Here is an 18,171-nt window from a genome sequence, read left to right on the forward strand (position 1 = left end):
AATTTAAAAAAAAAATATTTTTTGACTGTGAAACATCAGTCTGCTAGTGTAATCTAATTGCAGTTGCCTGCCTGCCAGCGTGTGTGCCAGGCCCACTTGCCAACTAGTGCCACCACTCATATCTGTTGTAACAGTGGTGTAAATTAAAAAAAAAACTTTTTTGACTGTGAAACATCAGTCTGCTAGTGTAATCTAATTGCAGTTGCCTGCCTGCCTGCCAGCGTGTGTGCCAGGCCCACTTGCCAACTAGTGCCACCACTCATATAATTTGTAACAGTAGTGTAAATTTAAAAAAACAAACTTTTTTGTATGTGAAACATCAGTCTGCTAGTGTAATCTAATTGTAGTTGCCTGCCTACCAGCGTGTGTGCCAGGCCCACTTGCCAACTAGTGCCACCACTCATATCTGTTGTAACAGTAGTGTAAATTTAAAAAGAAAAACTTTTTTGACTGTGAAACATCAGTCTGCTAGTGTAATCTAATTGCAGTTGCCTGCCTGCCGGCGTGTGTGCCAGGCCCACTTGCCAACTAGTTCCACCACTCATATCTTTTGTAACAGTAGTGTAAATTTAAAAAAAAAAACTTTTTTGACTGTGAAACATCAGTCTGCTTGTGTAATCTAATTGTAGTTGCCTGCCTGCCAGCGTGTGTGCCAGGCCCACTTGCCAACTAGTGCCACCACTTATATCTGTTGTAACAGTAGTGTAAATTTTTTTAAAAAACTTTTTTGACTGTGAAATATCAGTCTGCTAGTGTAATCTAATTGTAGTTGCATGCCTGCCAGCGTGTGTGCCAGGCCCACTTGCCAACTAGTGCCACCACTCATATCTGTTGTAACAGTAGTGTAAATTTAAAAAAAAAAACTTTTTTGACTGTGAAACATCAGTCTGCTACTGTAATCTAATTGTAGTTGCCTGCCTGCCAGCGTGTGTGCCAGGCCCACTTGCCAACTAGTGCCACCACTCATATCTGTTGTAACAGTAGTGTAAATTTAAAAAAAAACTTTTTTGACTGTGAAACATCAGTCTGCTAGTGTAATCTAATTGTAGTTGCCTGCCTGCCAGCCTGTGTGCCAGGCCCACTTGCCAACTAGTGCAACCACTAATATCTGTTGTAACAGTAGTGTAAATTTTCTAAAAAAAAACTTTTTTGACTGTGAAACATCAGTCTGCTAGTGTAATCTAATTGCAGTTGCCTGCCAGCATGTGTGCCAGGCTCACTTGCCAAGTGCCAACTAGTGCCACCACTCATATCTGTTGTAACAGTAGTGTAAATTTAAAAAAAAAACCTTTTTTGACTGTGAAACATCAGTCTGCTAGTCTAATCTAATTGTAGTTGCCTGCCTGCCAGCGTGTGTGCCAGGCCCACTTGCCAACTAGTGCCATCACTCATATCTGTTGTAACAGTAGTGTAAATTTAAAAAAAAAATATTTTTTGACTGTGAAACATCAGTCTGCTAGTGTAATCTAATTGCAGTTGCCTGCCTGCCAGCGTGTGTGCCAGGCCCACTTGCCAACTAGTGCCACCACTCATATCTGTTGTAACAGTAGTGTAAATTTAAAAAAAAAAAACTTTTTTGACTGTGAAACATCAGTCTGCTAGTGTAATCTAATTGTAGTTGCCTGCCTGCCAGCGTGTGTGCCAGGCCCACTTGCCAACTAGTGCCACCACTCATATCTGTTGTAACAGTAGTGTAAAATTAAAAAAAAACTTTTTTGACTGTGAAACATCAGTCTGCTAGTGTAATCTAATTGCAGTTGCCTGCCTGCCAGCGTGTGTGCCAGGCCCACTTGCCAACTAGTGCCATCACTCATATCTGTTGTAACAGTAGTGTAAATTTAAAAAAAAAAAAACTTTTTTTGACTGTGAAACATCAGTCTGCTAGTGTAATCTAATTGTAGTTGCCTGCCTGCCAGCGTGTGTGCCAGGCCCACTTGCCAACTAGTGCCACCACTTATATCTGTTGTTACAGTAGTGTAAATTTAAAAAAAAACTTTTTTGACTGTGAAACATCAGTCTGCTAGTGTAATCTAATTGCAGATGCCTGCCTGCCTGCCAGCGTGTGTGCCAGGCCCACTTGCCAACTAGTGCCACCACTCATATCTGTTGTAACAGTAGTGTAAATTTAAAAAAAAAAAACTTTTTTGACTGTGAAACATCAGTCTGCTAGTGTAATCTAATTGCAGTTGCCTGCCTGCCAGCGTGAGTGCTAGGCCCACTTGCCAACTAGTGCCACCACTCATATCTGTTGTAACAGTAGTGTAAATTTTGTAAAAAAAACTTTTTTGACTGTAAAACATCAGTCTGCTAGTGTAATCTAATTGCAGTTGCCTGCCTGCCTGCCAGCGTGTGTGCCAGGCCCACTTGCCAACTAGTGCCACCACTCATATCTGTTGTAACAGTAGTGTAAATTTAAAAAAAAACTACTTTTTTGACTGTGAAACATCAGTCTGCTTGTGTAATCTAATTGCAGTTGCCTGCTTGCCAGCGTGTGTGCCAGGCTCACAGCGTATACTGTGCCCACTTGCCCAGTGCCACCACTCATATCTTGTTTAATAGTAGTGTAAGTGTACATTTAAAAAAAAATGACAGGCAGAGGCATGCCACCCCGCAGGTGCCGTCGTGGTCGTGGTGCTGTGATTCCCTTTGACCCTACAATAATGCCCAGTGTTCAGAGGCCACGTATCATGAACGCGAAAAGTTCTGAGGAGGACCTAGTTGACTGGCTAACACATGACATCCAATCTTCTACAGCTTCCGCTCGGAACCTTGACGCACCATCCACCTCCAGCTTAGCTTTGGGCACCTCTCAAGTGACCACTCGCCCGCCTGCCGCCACCACCAACACTAGCACCACAGCCGCTTCACTTGATCTGTCAGAGGAGTTATTGACACATCAGTTTGAGGAAATGAGTGATGCGCAACCATCATTGACAGAGGATGTAGATATTAGTGATATGTCTCAGTCAGGCAGCATTACAGATATGGACGTACGGTGTGATGATGATGATGATGATGTTGTACCCGCTGCTGCTTCCTTTGTTGATTTGTCATATACAAGTGAAGCGGTTGATGATGATGCGTCCGTGGATGTCATGTGGGTGCCCGCTAGAAGAGAAGAAGAAGAAGAGGGGGAAAGTTCAGATGGGGAGACAGCTGGAGCAACGCTGGAAGAGGATTGTGAGGAAGAGGAGTCAGAGGAGGAATGTGGGTTTGAGGAGGAGGAGGAGGAAGACCAACCACAACAGGCATCCCAGGGTGCTCGTTGTCACCTATCTGGCACCCGTGGTGTTGTACGTGGCTGGGGGGAAGAAGATACCTTCAGTGAGATCACTGAGGACGAGGAACAGGACATGAGTAGCTCGGCATCCAACCTTGTGCAAATGGGGTCTTTCATGCTGTCGTGCCTGTTGAGTGACCCTTGAAAAAAAAGCTGAAGGAGAAGGACCTGTACTGGGTGTCCACGCTACTAGACCCCCGGTATAAGCATAAAGTGCCTAAAATGTTACCAAATTCCCGAAAGTCGGAAAGGATGCAGCAGTTCCAAAATAAATTAAAAAGTATGCTTTACACAGCGTATAAGGGTGATGTCACAGCACAACGGGAATCTAACAGGGGAAGAGGTGAAAGTACAGGACGCTTTACAGACGTGTTGTTGATGGAGGACATGCAGAGCTTTTTAACTCCTATGCATCGCCACAGCCCTTCGGGGCCACCCTCAGAGAACGACTCGACCGACAGGTAGCAGACTATCTCACCGTAACTGCAGATCTCGACACTCTGAGGAGCGATGAACCCCTTGACTACTGGGTGTGCAGGCTTGACCTGTGGCCTGAGCTATCCCAATTTGCGATAGAACTTCTGGTCTGCCCCGCTTCAAGTGTCCTGTCAGAAAGGACTTTCAGTGCAGCAGGAGGTATTGTCACTGAGAAGAGAAGTCGCCTAGGTCAAAAAAGTCTAGATTACCTCACCTTTATTAAGATGAATGAGGGATGGATCCTGAAGGGACTGACATTGGGCGATACATTTGAGTAAAAATAGGCCTAATGAGATGATCTGCCTTGGGCTATAAATGGTCCACAAGCTGCTGTATGTTATCTTCGAATGCCGGATGACTTGCGTGACTTATCCGCCACCAACTAGGGTTCAAGACGCAATGTTTTAGGGCACTTTCTGCCAGGGAAACAAACATCAATTTTCTGGCCGCTGCTACAGCAGCGGCTGCAACAATACCTAATTTTTCATGCATGTGTACATGCCAAATTTTTCTGGCCTCTGGTGCTGCACTGTGGCTTCAAAAAACAAAACAAAAAAAAGGCACATAACAGGGATTAAAGTGATAGGAATAGTACTACTTAACAAACCACTCCTATCTGGTGGCACATTAGATTGCACGCGCAGTGCCCCAATATTTGAAGTAGGAGGGAGGACCGACCAAGCATCTTTTTCCATCTCCCGGTTCCTAAAATCCATGCCATATACACGTCCCCTGGCACCGCAACTGCCTCTGGGAACCTTACCATGGGTCCCAGTCCGCACGTCTTGTAATTCTCTGTCTGGGAAATTATCTATCTATCAAATCTATCTATTTATCTATCAAATCTATCTATCTATCGAATCTATAAAATGTATCTATTGCATCTATGTATCTATCTATCAAATCTATCTATCTCGTGGCCGGACCGACCAAGCATCTTTTTCCATCTCCCGGTTCCTAAAATCCGTGCCATATACAGGGATTAAACTGATAAGAATAGTAATACTTAACACACCACTCATATCTGGTGGCACAGTAGATTGCACGCGCAGTGCCCCAAATTTGAAGTAGGAGGACCGACCAAGCATCTTTTTCCATCTCCCGGTTCCTAAAATCCATGCCATATACACGTCCCCTGATAGGGGACACCACAGGGATTAAACTGATAGAAATAGTACTACTTAACACACCTTATAATAACGCAGAGAGAGGCAACGCAGAGAGAGGAGTCTGAAGAAGAGGAGTCAGAGGAGGAAGGTGGCTTTGAGGAGGTGGAAGACCAAACACAGCAGGCGTCCCAGGGGGCTTGTTGTCACCATTCGGGGACCCTTGGTGTTGTACGTGGCTGGGTGGAGGGAGAGACCTTCAATGACATCAGTGAAGACAAGGAACGGGACATGGCTAGTTTGGTATCCAACCTTGTGCAAATGGGGAGTTTGCGGTTGTGCAAATGGACTGTTTGCGGTTGTTTGCGGTGCGTTAAAGGGACAGTCTAGGCCAAAATAAACTTTCAGGATTCAGATAGAGCATGTAATTTTAAACAATTTTCCAATTTACTTTTATCACCAATTTTGCTTTGTTCTCTTGGTATTCTTAGTTGAAAGCTTAACCTAGGAGGTTCATATGCTAATTTCTTAGACCTTGAAGCCCACCTCTTTCAGATTGCATTTTAACAGTTTTTCACCACTAGAGGGTGTTAGTTCACGTATTTCATATAGATAACACTGTGCCCGTGCACGAGAAGTTATCTGGGAGCAGGCACTGATTGGCTAGACTGCAAGTCTATCAAAAGAACTGAAAAAAGGGGCAGTTTGCAGAGGCTTAGATACAAGATAATCACAGAGGTTAAAAGTATATTATGCAAAACTGGGAAATGGGTAATAAAGGGATTATCTATCTTTTAAAACAATAAAAATTCTGGTGTAGACTGTCCCTTTAAACGGGGAGTTTGGTCTGTCACTGTGAAGCGGGCGTAACCCTTACACTACCTGATCGATACAACATCATACCTGATGTTTTAAAGCATGTTATTCCAAACAATTTAGGAATGTTAGGTGATTTATGCCCTTTATGGCTTAAAACCAGACTCTGCATCAACTATGTAATTTTCCATGGGAGTTTTGCCATGGATCCCCCTCCGGCATGCCACAGTCCAGGTGTTAGTCCCCTTGAAACAACTTTTCCATCACTATTGTGGCCAGAAAGAGTCCCTGTTGGTTTTAAAGTTTGACCTGCCTATTGAATTCAATGGCGGTTCGCCTGGTTCGCCCGTTCGCGAACAGTTGCGGAAGTTTGAGTCCGCTGTTCGCAAACCGAAATTTTTAGGTTCGCGACATCACAGACTGCTTATCCGGTATTTCTTCCTGGATGGCCTCTCATCACCTAAATATTATCATGTCCAAGACTGAGCTCCTTCTTATCCACCCCCCTCAAGCTCTATGCCGACTTCTGACTTCTCTATCCCTGTTGATGGCATTACCATTTCCCCATCACCCCAAGTCCGCTGCCTCGGAGTTACACTTGACTCAAATCTATCCTTCGTCCCCCATATCCAATCGCTTTCTACATCCTGCCGCAACCATCGACGTAATATTTCCAAGATTTGCCCTTTTCCTAGCGCTAACACCACAAAGCAAATAATCCACTCCCTTGTTATTTCCCGACTTGACTACTGCAATACCCTACTTACTGGCCTTCCTCTCTCCCGCCTCTCCCCCCTTCAATCCATCCTAAATGCCTCTGCCAGGCTGATCCACCTTTCCCGTCGCTCTTTATCTGCTGCACCTCTCTGCGAATCCCATCATTGGCTCCCCATTCACAACAGAATTAAATTCAAAATTCTCACCCGCTCTCACCAATGCCGCTCCCCTCTACCTATCCTCTCTAAAAAACAAGTATACTCCAGCCAGCTCACTAAGATCCAACAATGACCTGCTCCTTGCATCCGTGACTATCACCTCTTCTGATGCTAGACTGCAGGACTTCTGTCATGCAGCACCTACCCTCTGGAACACTCTCCCTCATGCTGTCAGACTTTGCCCTAATATTTCTTCCTTTAAATGTTCCTGAAGCCTACCACCCAACTCAATAATATTAAATTAATTTCACTTACCTAACATTTCCCTCATCTAACTCTGAATTAACATCTTTCTTAATCTTGCAGTCCTCACATCCTGTTTCTCAACCTCCCACATGAATAGGGCCCTTAATTCCTCCTGTATGTGTTTGTAAATGTTGTCCTGTCTCTTTCAAGTTTTATATCATTGTTTTATTTAAATTAATTGTATCCATGGACAGCTCTGCGGAATATGTTGGTGCTTTATAAATAAAGTATAACTTAAGTTTTAACTTGGCCAAGAAAACTAATACTTCTAATGTGTCAGGGTTTTTTCCCTGCTTTGTTTGCCATGCTGGCAGCCATTTTACTTACCTCTTACTGAATCTGGTGCAAAGTGTCTGATGCTGCTCATTTCCTGCACGTCCTCTTATGGCCGGACTGGTGTACATCATCCGTGTGAGACAGGTTGCAGTCTCAGTATTGTGATGTCATCACTTATTATTTAAAGGGCCTCTGTTCAGTATGCTTTGCCCTTGCGTTGTCTCAGACCTGTTTGTGAGTTCCTGTTCCTGTGTATTTCCTGGCTGTATGACGTCCCTCCTGGTTCCTGACTCGGCTCGTCTGACTATTCACTTTGGCTCCTGACTCTGCTCGTCTGACTACCAGCTCTGGCTTTGACTCCTGGCTTGTTATTTGATTTGTGGACTTTTTATTATTTCTTTGTTATTAATAAAGGTGTGATTATTTTTGCACTTCTTATCTGATTCCTGGCACCCTAACATTGGCAAGGGCCATGAATCCTGATGTTGCTAATAATCCACCTTTACCTACCATCATTTCCAGGATGGATGAACAGGATCACCGCTTGGATTAATTTGCACTAGCCCTGCAAACCCTGCTGACTCGCACTGCACATTTGGATCAGTGTGTCCCACAAGTTATGGCTGCTCCTGTTTCTGCTGCTGCACCTAGTCCTACCAGGAGCATGTTTGGTTCTGCACCTCTACCTCAGCGATATGGAGGTGATCCTATTCAGTGAAGAGGGTTTTTGAACCAGGTTGGCATTTACTTTGAGATGTTACCTCAGGCGTTTCCCTCTGACAGAGCTAGGTGGGATTTCTCCTTTCATTACTCTCTGATACAGCTCTTCCCTGGGCTAATCCCTTTTGGGAGACTAATAAACCTGTGATTTCAAATTACCCTGAATTTGTGGCCTCCTTTCGAAGGGTTTTTGATGTTCCAGCTCACTCCTCCTCTGCTGCTAAACGACTCATGTCCATTCAGCAAGGTTTGAGATCTGTTGCTCAGTATGCCCAATGAGTTCCGTATGCTTGCCGCAGAGGTAGGTTGGAACAATGAAGCCCTTGTTGCCACCTTCTTTCATGGGCTCTCTGATGTGATTAAAGACGAAGTTGCTGCCAGAGATTTACCAGAGGATCTCGAGGCATTGGTGTCTTTTTTTAATACTAATTGACATCAGACTAAGTGAGAGGCCCTCTTTCAAGGAGCGCTTGTGGAAGCCTCCTGTTACGTTGTCTCCTACATGTTCGTTCCGACCTATGCCTCCCTCTCCTACCATGCCTCCTGGACCCGAGTCACCAGGTACTGCTGAGCCGATACAGTTGGGATTCACGCATCTCTCTGTGGTGGAGAGGGACTTTAGGAGGAGGGAGGGGCTCTGCCTCTATTGTGGGTTACAGGGCCACCTTTTAAAGTCTTGTCCTACACGGCCGGGAAACGCTCGCACCTAAGGTCCTTTCGGGGGCAGACCTTGGGTGGTTTATCCTCGTCCCTGGAACCAATAAAGGAGAAACCTTTGGTCACGATTGTCCTTTCCTGGGTGGACTCCTCCATAGTCACCCAGGCTCTTGTTGACTCCGGTGCTGTGGGCTATTTCATTAACAGTGCTTTTGTATCAAAGCACTCCATTCCTGTATTGCCTCGGTCCGTTCCGCTTGCTATTGATGCCAGGCCCCTTCAGCCCGCACATGTTACTCATGAAACCGCTCCATTATCCATGGCTGTTGGGGCTCTCCATTTTGAAACCCTCCAGTTCCAGGTGATAAACTCTCCACATTTTCCGGTTGTTCTGGGTTATCCCTGGCTCCAAAAGCACAATCACAGTCTTGACTGGCACAGGTCTGAAATGTTGTCATGGTCCCCACAATGTATCTCCACTTGTCTTCGGAAATCAGTCAAAGTCTTGTGCACTTCTTTGGTATCTCAATTACCAGAGGAGTACCGAGAGTTCCTAGTCGTTTTTGACAAGGTGCGTGCCGGTACGTTGCCTCCTCACCGGTCTTACGATTGTGCCATAGACCTGCAACCCGGAGCCATTCCTCCTCGGGCCGGGTTTACCATTTGTCTTTTGCAGAGAATTGTGCTATGGAGGAGTATGTTGCCAATGCTCTGTCACAGGGATCATCTGCCAATCCTGCTCTCCTGCAGGGGCTGGCTTCTTCTTCGTGAAGAAAAAGGGTAGTGAGTAAAGACCATGCATCGATTTAATTGTCTTACCATTAAGAATGCTTATCCTATTCCCCTCATTACGGAACTCTTTGACCACCTCAAGGGAGCTACGGTCTTTTCTAAACTTGATTTGAGAGGAGCATACAATCTCGTTAGGATTAAGGAGGGCCACGAATGGAAAACAGCATTTAACACCAGGAGCTGGCATTATGAGTATCTTGTAATGCCCTTTGGCCTATGTAATGCTCCAGCTGTTTTCCAGGAATTTATTAATGATGTCCTACAAGATATGTTGCAACGGTGTGTTGTGGTGTACTTAGATGATATCCTCATACACTCACCCACTCTTGAGGCTCATTATTCTGATGTTACACGGGTACTTCAGAGATTACGTTAGAATGGCCTGTTTTGTAAACTCGAGAAATGTGAGTTCCATCAGACTCAAGTAACCTTCCTAGGTTATGTAATCTCTGTTGCAGGGTTCTCCATGGATCCTGACAAGTTGTCTGCAGTCCTGCAGTGGCCTTGCACAGTTAGTCTTCGCTCTATTCAACGTTTTTTGAACTTTTCCAATTACTATAGGAAGTTTATTAAAAACTTTTCTTCCTTGGTCAAACCTATCACTGACATGACCCGTAAGGAGAATGATCCCCTCCATTGGTCACCTACTGCCAATAAGGCTTTTGAGAGTCTTAAGACTGCCTTTGCTGCCGCTCCAGTTCTGGCTCATCCTAACCCTGTCCTACCTTTCATTCTTGAAGTCGATACGTCTGAGACTGGAGTAGGTGCCCTCTTGTCTCCAAGTCCTACACCTGACGGTTCCTTGCATCCGTGCGGTTTCGTCTCTAAGAAATTGTCTCCGGCGGAATGCAATTATGAAATTGGTGACAGGGAATTACTGGCCATAATTTTGGCACTCAAGGAATGGAGGCACTTTCTCGAGGGTACTAGCGTACCAGTGCTCATTCTTACTGACCACAAGAATTTGACTTATCTATCCGAAGCAAAACGTTTGTCGCCCCGACAGGCCAGATGGGCGCTATTTTTGTCTCAGTTTAATTATGTGGTCTCCTACCTGCCTGGTAGTAAGAATGTTAGGGCTGATGCCCTTTCTCAACAATTTTCACCTCTGTCCAAGAAGGCGTCTGTACCTATTCCAGTTGCAGTTGTAATGCTTAAAGGGACACTAAACCCAAATATTTCCTTTCATGATTCAGATAGAGCAGCAATTTTAAGCAGCTTTCTAATTTACTCCTATTATACATTTTTATTTGTTCTCTTGCTATCTTTATTTGAAAAAGCAGGAATCTAAGCTTTGGAGCCAGCCCATTGTTGGTTTAGAGCCCTAGATAGCACTTGCTGATTGGTGGCTACATTTAGACTGCTGCTCCTTAACTCATGCGCCTCCTCTGAGGCTGCGGTCTGCAATCCGCCCCATCGTGTACGATCGGGTTGATTGACACCCCTTGCTAGCGGTCTTCAGCGATGTCTGGTGGACATGATACGCTACAGCGGATCATGTCCGCCAGACATTGATAAATCGGCCACCATGTTTGTTGTTTTTTTAACTTTATGTACATAAAAGTATTGAAGATGTTGTAGCTCATAGGAAAATAATCTGATCTCTTTGTATTTCTCTCTCCATATCACTGATGTGACATACGATCTAAATAAATGCCTAATGTTGGCAGACAACATATCCTGTTAGTTAACCAGTGGGTTGTGTTTTGTATGACATCAAGATAATTTGTTAGGTATTGGGGCATAATATAAGTTTTTTGAAAGATCTGTTTGAGTGTTAGGGACACAGTGATTTCTCTAATAATGGATATATTTACCTTTTGCTCAACAAGTTCCGTATTTAAAATGCTGGTGCATGGTGCATACTTAAATACACTTTTGAAATAGCTTTAGCTTTTACTAGACGCATTTTTGCTAATACATTTATATTACAAAATGCTTCTATTCAAAACTGGAATTTGTCCATGTGGATTCCAATTTTGGCTGGAATGTCCCTTTAAATATGTCTTTTCTAAGCCTGGGCAAATTTGGTCTTATACATTCTTGGCTTAGGCAAGCATTCAACAGCGTACAATCTATTTTACATAATAATATTATTTCTATAGCCGCTTTTACTTACAGTGCTTTCTTAGCAGCATAAAACCAGTAATCTGACATCATTTATAGTTTTTTCTTTTCCAAGACCAATATTACGATTACAATATGACATTATGACTTTGTTTTGAACAAATTTAAAAGCAGAACGATATAGATGTACTCAATGTTAAAACAGAGAAAATAAAAAGCACATTTCAGGACAGTTTAGGCAGCGCACCTAATAGAAACAATTCTCCATTCTGCAATAAATGGAAGACACCGATAGAGATAGCGAGGGGATTTATTTTTCCAATTTCCCCTTTTGGTTTTGCTTGGCTTATTTCCAGCAATTATTAGGATTTTTGTTTTACACTTCTTAACATTTTGTGCATCATCTTACAACACGTACATGTCAAACAGAACTAAACACATTCAGTAAGATCTGCGTGGCTTGGAACATCTAGTGCCAAAACTGTTATTTTCATTAATAGGATTCCTTTATGTTGGTTCAAGCAGGCAAACCTTAGCTGGGGTTAGACAGAGGTCATTTCACTTTCATTTCTAAAATATCATTTACAATACACCAGACCTAAACAAGCTTGGCCTTAAGGGTTTGTGTAATATAAACCATCTGTTCCTCCACAAGTTGCTGACTTCCTCCAATCGCCATATATTTAACTGGCTCCATACTTCAATATCTTGATTTGTTTTCTGATATTTCTTTTTTTATGTTGTGTGATGAACTAATGAGTAAAATAATGACTTGCTTCGTACAAGTAATATGAAATAATGATAAACACAAAGTTAATTTAGTAATGAGAAGTACATAACGCAATTTACTGATTTGAGTTAGTATGGAGTATAACTGCTGGTTAGTTTAGTTAAACATATTTTGTTAAAGACACTCGGCTAGATTACGAGTTTTGCGTTAGAGGCTATGCTGTGCTAATGAGCAGTTTTCACTCATCGCTCACTTTCCTACAGCGCTGGTATTACGAGTTTTTACAAACCCTTCGTTAAGACAAGAAGTGAGCGTTGAGCAAAATTTTGCTCCTTAACGCACTCCAATACCAGAGCTGCTTAAGTCAGCGGTGAGCTGGCCGTACATGCTTGTGCACGATTTCCCCATAGGAATCAACAGGGAGAGCCGGCTGAGAAAAAGTCTAACACCTGCAAAAAAGCAGTGTAAAACTCAGTAACGCAGCCCCATTGATTCCTATGGGGAAATAAAAGTTATGTCTACACCTAACACTTATTAACCCCTAATCTGCCGCCCCCGACATCGCCGCCACCTACATTATACTTATTAACCCCTAATCTACCGCTCCGGACATCGTCGCCACCTACATTATATTTGTTAACCCCTAATCTGCCGCCACCTACATCATACTTATTAACCCCTAATCTACCACTCTGGACATCGTCGCCACCTACATTTATATTTATTAACCCCTAATATGCCGCTCCGGACACTGCCGCCACCTGCATTATACTTATGAACCCCTAATCTGCTGCCCCCAACATCGCCGCCACCTACATTTATATTTATTAACCCCTAATCTGCCATCCACAATGTTGCCACCACCTACCTACACTTATTAACCCCTAATCTGCCGCCCCAATGTTGCAGTCACTATAATAAACATATTAACCCCTAAACCGCCGCACTCCCGCCTCGCAAACATTAGTTAAATATTATTAACCCCTAATCTGCCATCCCTAACATCGTCGCCACCTACCTACATTTATTAACCCCTAATCTGCTGCCCCCAACCTCGCCACCACTATACTAAATGTATTGACCCCTAAACCTAAGTCTAACCCTAACACCCCCTAATTGAAATATAATTAAAATAAATCTAAATAAAACTTCTATAATTAACTACATTATTCCTATTTAAAACTAAATACTTACCTATAAAATTAACACTAAGCTAACTACAATATAACTAATAGTTACATTGTAGCTAGCTTAGGGTTTATTTTTATTTTACAGGCAAGTTTGTATTTATTTTAACTAGGTAGAATAGTTACTAAATAGTTATTAACTATTTAATAACTATTAACTATTTAATAACTACCTAGCTAAAATAAATACAAAAGTACCTGTAAAATAAAACCTAACCTAAGTTACAATAACACCTAACACTACACTATAATTAAATAAATTAACTAAATTAAATACAATTACCTAAATTAAATTAAATTAGCTAAAGTACAAAAAACCCCCACTAAATTAAAGAAAATAATAAACAAATTACAGATATTTAAACTAAATACACCTAATCTAATAGCCCTATCAAAATAAAAAAAAGCCCCCCCCCCAAATAAAAAAAAACCCTAGCCTAAACTACCAATAGCCCTTAAAAGGGCCTTTTGCGGAGCATTGCCCCAAAGTAATCCACTCTTTTACCTGTAAAAAAAAATAGAAACAACCCCCCAAAAATAAAACCCACCACCCACACAACCAACCCCCCAAATAAAAGCCTAACTAAAAAAACCTAAGCTCCCCATTGCCCTGAAAATGGCAAATAGCTCTTTAGTGGCCCAAAGTTCCTAACCTTAAAATAAAACCCACCAATACACCCTTAAAAAACCCTTACACTAACCCCCTAAAGATCGACTTACAGTTCTGAAGACCGGACATCCATCCTCAAGGAAGCAGCAGAAGTCTTCATCCAACCGGGTCGAAGTCCTCAACGAAGCCAGGAGAAGTCTTCATTCAAGCCGGGCGAAGTGGTCCTCCAGACGGGCAGAAGTCTTCATCCAGACGGCATCTTCTATCTTCATCCATCCGCCGCGGAGCGGCTCCATCTTCAAGACATCCGACGCGGAGCATCCTCTTCATCCGACGGACTAACGACGAATGATGGTACCTTTAAGTGACATCATTCAAGATGGCGTCCCTTAGATTCCGATTGGCTGATAGAATTCTATCAGCCAATCGGAATTAAGGTAGAAAAAATCCTATTGGCTGATCCAATCAGCCAATAGAATGCGAGCTCAATCCTATTGAGGACTTCGATCCAGTTGGATGAAGACTTCTGCCGCTTCCTTGAGGATGGATGTCGGATCTTCAGAACTGTAAGTCGATCTTCAGGGGGTTAGTGTTAGGTTTTTTAAGGGTGTATTGGGTGGGTTTTATTTTTAGGTTAGGATTTGGGCCTGCAACAGAGCTAACTGCCCTTTTAAGGGCAATGCCCATCCAAATGCCCTTTTCAGGGCAATGGGAAGCTTACGTTTTTTTAGATAGTATTTTATTTGGGGGGTTGGTTGTGTGGGTGCTGGGTTTTACTGTTGGGGGGTGGTTTGTATTTTTTTTACAGGTAAAAGAGCTGATTACTTTGGGGCAATGCCCCGCAAAAGGCCCTTTTAAGGGCTATTGGTAATTTAGTTTAGGCTAGGTTTTTTTTTGGGGGGGGGGGGGGGCTTTTTTATTTTGATAGGGCTATTAGATTAGGTGTAATTAGTTTAAATATGTGTAATTTGTTTATTATTTTCTGTAATTTAGTGTTTTGTTTTTCTTGTACTTTAGCTAATTTAATTTAATTTATTTTATTGTATTTAATTTAGTAAATTTATTTAATTATAGTGTAGTGTTAGGTGTTATTGTAACTTAGGTTAGGTTTTATTTTACAGGTACTTTTGTATTTATTTTAGCTAGGTAGTTATTAAATAGTTAATAACTATTTAATAACTATTCTACCTAGTTAAAATAAATACAAACTTGCCTGTAAAATAAAAATAAACCCTAAGCTAGCTACAATGTAACTATTAGTTATATTGTAGCTAGCTTAGGGTTTATTTTATAGGTAAGTATTTAGTTTTAAATAGGAATAATGTAGTTAATTATAGAAATTTTATTTAGATTTATTTTAATTATATTTAAATTAGGGGGTGTTAGGGTTAGACTTAGGTTTAGGGGTTAATACATTTAGTATAGTGGCTGCGACGTTGGGGCGGCAGATTAGGGGTTAATAAATGTAGGTAGGTGGCGGCAATGTTAGGGATGGCAGATTAGGGGTTAATTATATTTAACTAATGTTTGCGAGGCGGGAGTGCGGTGGTTTAGGGGTTAATATGTATATTATAGTGGCGGCGACGTTGGGGGTGGCAGATTAGGGATTAATAAGTGTAGGTAGGTGGCGGCGACATTGGGGGTGGCAGATTATGGGTTAATAAATATAATGTAGGTGGCGGCGATGTTGGGGGCAGCAGATTAGGGGTTCATAAATATAATGTAGGTGGCGGCGGTGTCCGGAGCGGCAGATTAGGGGTTAAAAAATTTACTATAGTGTTTGCGATGTGGGAGGACCTCGGTTTAGAGGTTAATAGGTAGTTTATGGGTGTTAGTGTACTTTTTAGCACTTTAGTTATGAGTTTTATGTTATGGGGTTGTAGTGTAAAACTCTTAACTACTGACTTTAAAATGCGTTAGGACTCTTGACAGGGTAGGGTGTACCACTCACTTTTTGGCCTCCCAGGCCAGACTCATAATACCAGCGCTATGGAAGTCCCATAGAAAAAAGACTTTGCAAAGTTTACGTAAGTCGTTTTGCGGTAAGGCCAAAGAAGTGTGCGGTGACCCTAAACCTTCAAGACTCGTAATACCAGCAGGCGTAAAAAAGCAGCGTTAGGACCTCTTAACGCTTCTTTTTAACCTTAACGCACAACTCGTAATCTAGCCGTATGTTTCCCTTAGAAAATATTTAAATATGTATAATTAAAAATGTTAAAGTACTTTAATAATTTATTTCTTGTAATTTTACTCTGAAAATTGTGTGTGTTGTGGGGGGTTTACCCTGTGCATCCTGTAGACTTCGACATCATGACCCAGCAACAATCTACACAGTAATTGGTTTAATGAGTGCCGGATCTGTCCATCTCTAATTGGTTGCAGCAAAAAAATTTTTATATATATATATATATATATTAGTAGAAGGGAAATGGGAGATGTGTTATAAGCGCTATCATATGGGTGTGTAACCAAAGCAAAAATAAGCAAATATGTACTAATAATATATGGATTTGAAAAGATCCAAAGAACAATTATAAAATAGAGCACTTAAAAGAGTGAGTTCAATATGTGTACCAGCGAACACTGAAACATATAAAATAATCAGATATAAAATGCTTATAAATATGAAATCTCATACAGTCATAAATACAGCATAATTACAGAAACAGTCCAAATATAAATAAGAACATAAACATAAAAATATGTATAGAATCTACAAACCCAATGGATGCATATATATATAAATACACTTTGTGAAACAACACTCTTAAACAATGAAAGAGGTAAAAAAGGCAGAAAAGTCTCTATATATGTAGATGTCCCAATTTGTGTCAAGCAGTGGTGAGAGAAAACAAAACAGTATAACAATTGTGTTTCTCTTTGCACCTCTCAAGCTGTGAATGTGACTCCAAACACCCCCCTTAGGGTATATACTCACAGAAGATGCCCTCAATCAGCTATGAGGTAAGATAAGGGTGTTTGTCCTCAATATAGCTCTTTGTCTGGGTCCAATCAGTGTTATTAATCTCACTTGTATATCCTGGGAGGCTCATGCAATGCCAGTGATATGTTTAAAGACAAAAATAATGCAAAAGATAGTGCAATATTGTCTAGCATCAATTTATTCACATACAAAAACAACACAAGGCAAGCATTTGCACTCACATTTGTGAACCTCAATGATATGAGGTAACTTTGAGCCGGATATGTAGAAACGATACACTGTTAGGTCAATCAACAAGGTGGTCTGCGGTGTGCCCGTCTCCAAAAAATACTCTTCTGCAGCCTTATGCGTTTCGAAGGTGTATTGTAGAACATCCGTTCTCCCTTCTTCAGAAAACCAAAATTTAATAGCCCTAAAAATATATATGTATGTGTGTGTGTATATATATATATATATGTGTCTGTGTGTATATATATATATATATATATATATATATATATATATATATATATATATATAGATAGATAGATAGAGATATATTTAACTGGTTTTTAAATTGTGTTACCCTTGTATTGGCTTGATTACATGATTCTCAGCCTATTTAAGGCCCATGTCTGATGTTCACTCTGAGGGCAGTGGAGGGTATTGTTTTGAGCTATTTCAATTTATTACAACATTGTTTAGAAAATATACCAATTCAACATTAACTTTTATGTTTCAAACAAATATATTTCCAAAATATTACGTAAAAAGTATTGCAGAAAATATCACCCTTGCAATATATGACTGGCAAGTGATAGGCAGATTACTATTCGTCATCTATAAAATGTTTTTGCTCAGGTATAGACACATTAATCCTGTGTATCTCAGCAAGGGTTACAACTCATTACAAATTGTTGCAGCCTCTGTAGTATCCAATAGGTCTATTCTAAGGGGGATATTTATCAAGCCGTCAACCGCAAATACGCTGGAATTCCGCAGCGTTATTGTTGCAAGCTTGATCCAACCCAGTTATCAAAGCCTACAGATCGTTCCAAGTTCCACCGGTCTCAATCCGACACAGATCGATGCTTACGTCATTACAGATGTTCCGAATACACATTCAGCACTATTTGGCACTTTTTCAAAGTTATCAAATAGTTAACCGGTACGCTTGCGACTATTCCTGTCCAGCGTACCTGGTTTTCAATCCACCACCCTGGAGGCCGAGGATGCCATAGGAATCAATGGGAGTCTGAAAGCAGCGAAAGCTTATGTTCGATGCTGCCAGATATCCCATTGATTTCCATGGTAGAAAACCAGTTACGTTTACACCTAACACCCTAACA

The 18,171-nt window shown here is 41.6% G+C and overlaps 1 protein-coding gene across 1 annotated transcript in view; it reads left to right on the plus strand.

The window, feature by feature from the left end:
* Positions 1 to 18,171, plus strand: part of ROR1 (receptor tyrosine kinase like orphan receptor 1) — a 718,546-nt gene that overhangs the window by 683,293 nt on the left and 17,082 nt on the right. The gene's annotated exons all lie outside the window — the stretch shown is intronic.

This window comes from Bombina bombina, chromosome 10 (assembly GCF_027579735.1).
Source record: "Bombina bombina isolate aBomBom1 chromosome 10, aBomBom1.pri, whole genome shotgun sequence".
NCBI classification, from domain to species: Eukaryota; Metazoa; Chordata; class Amphibia; order Anura; family Bombinatoridae; genus Bombina; species Bombina bombina.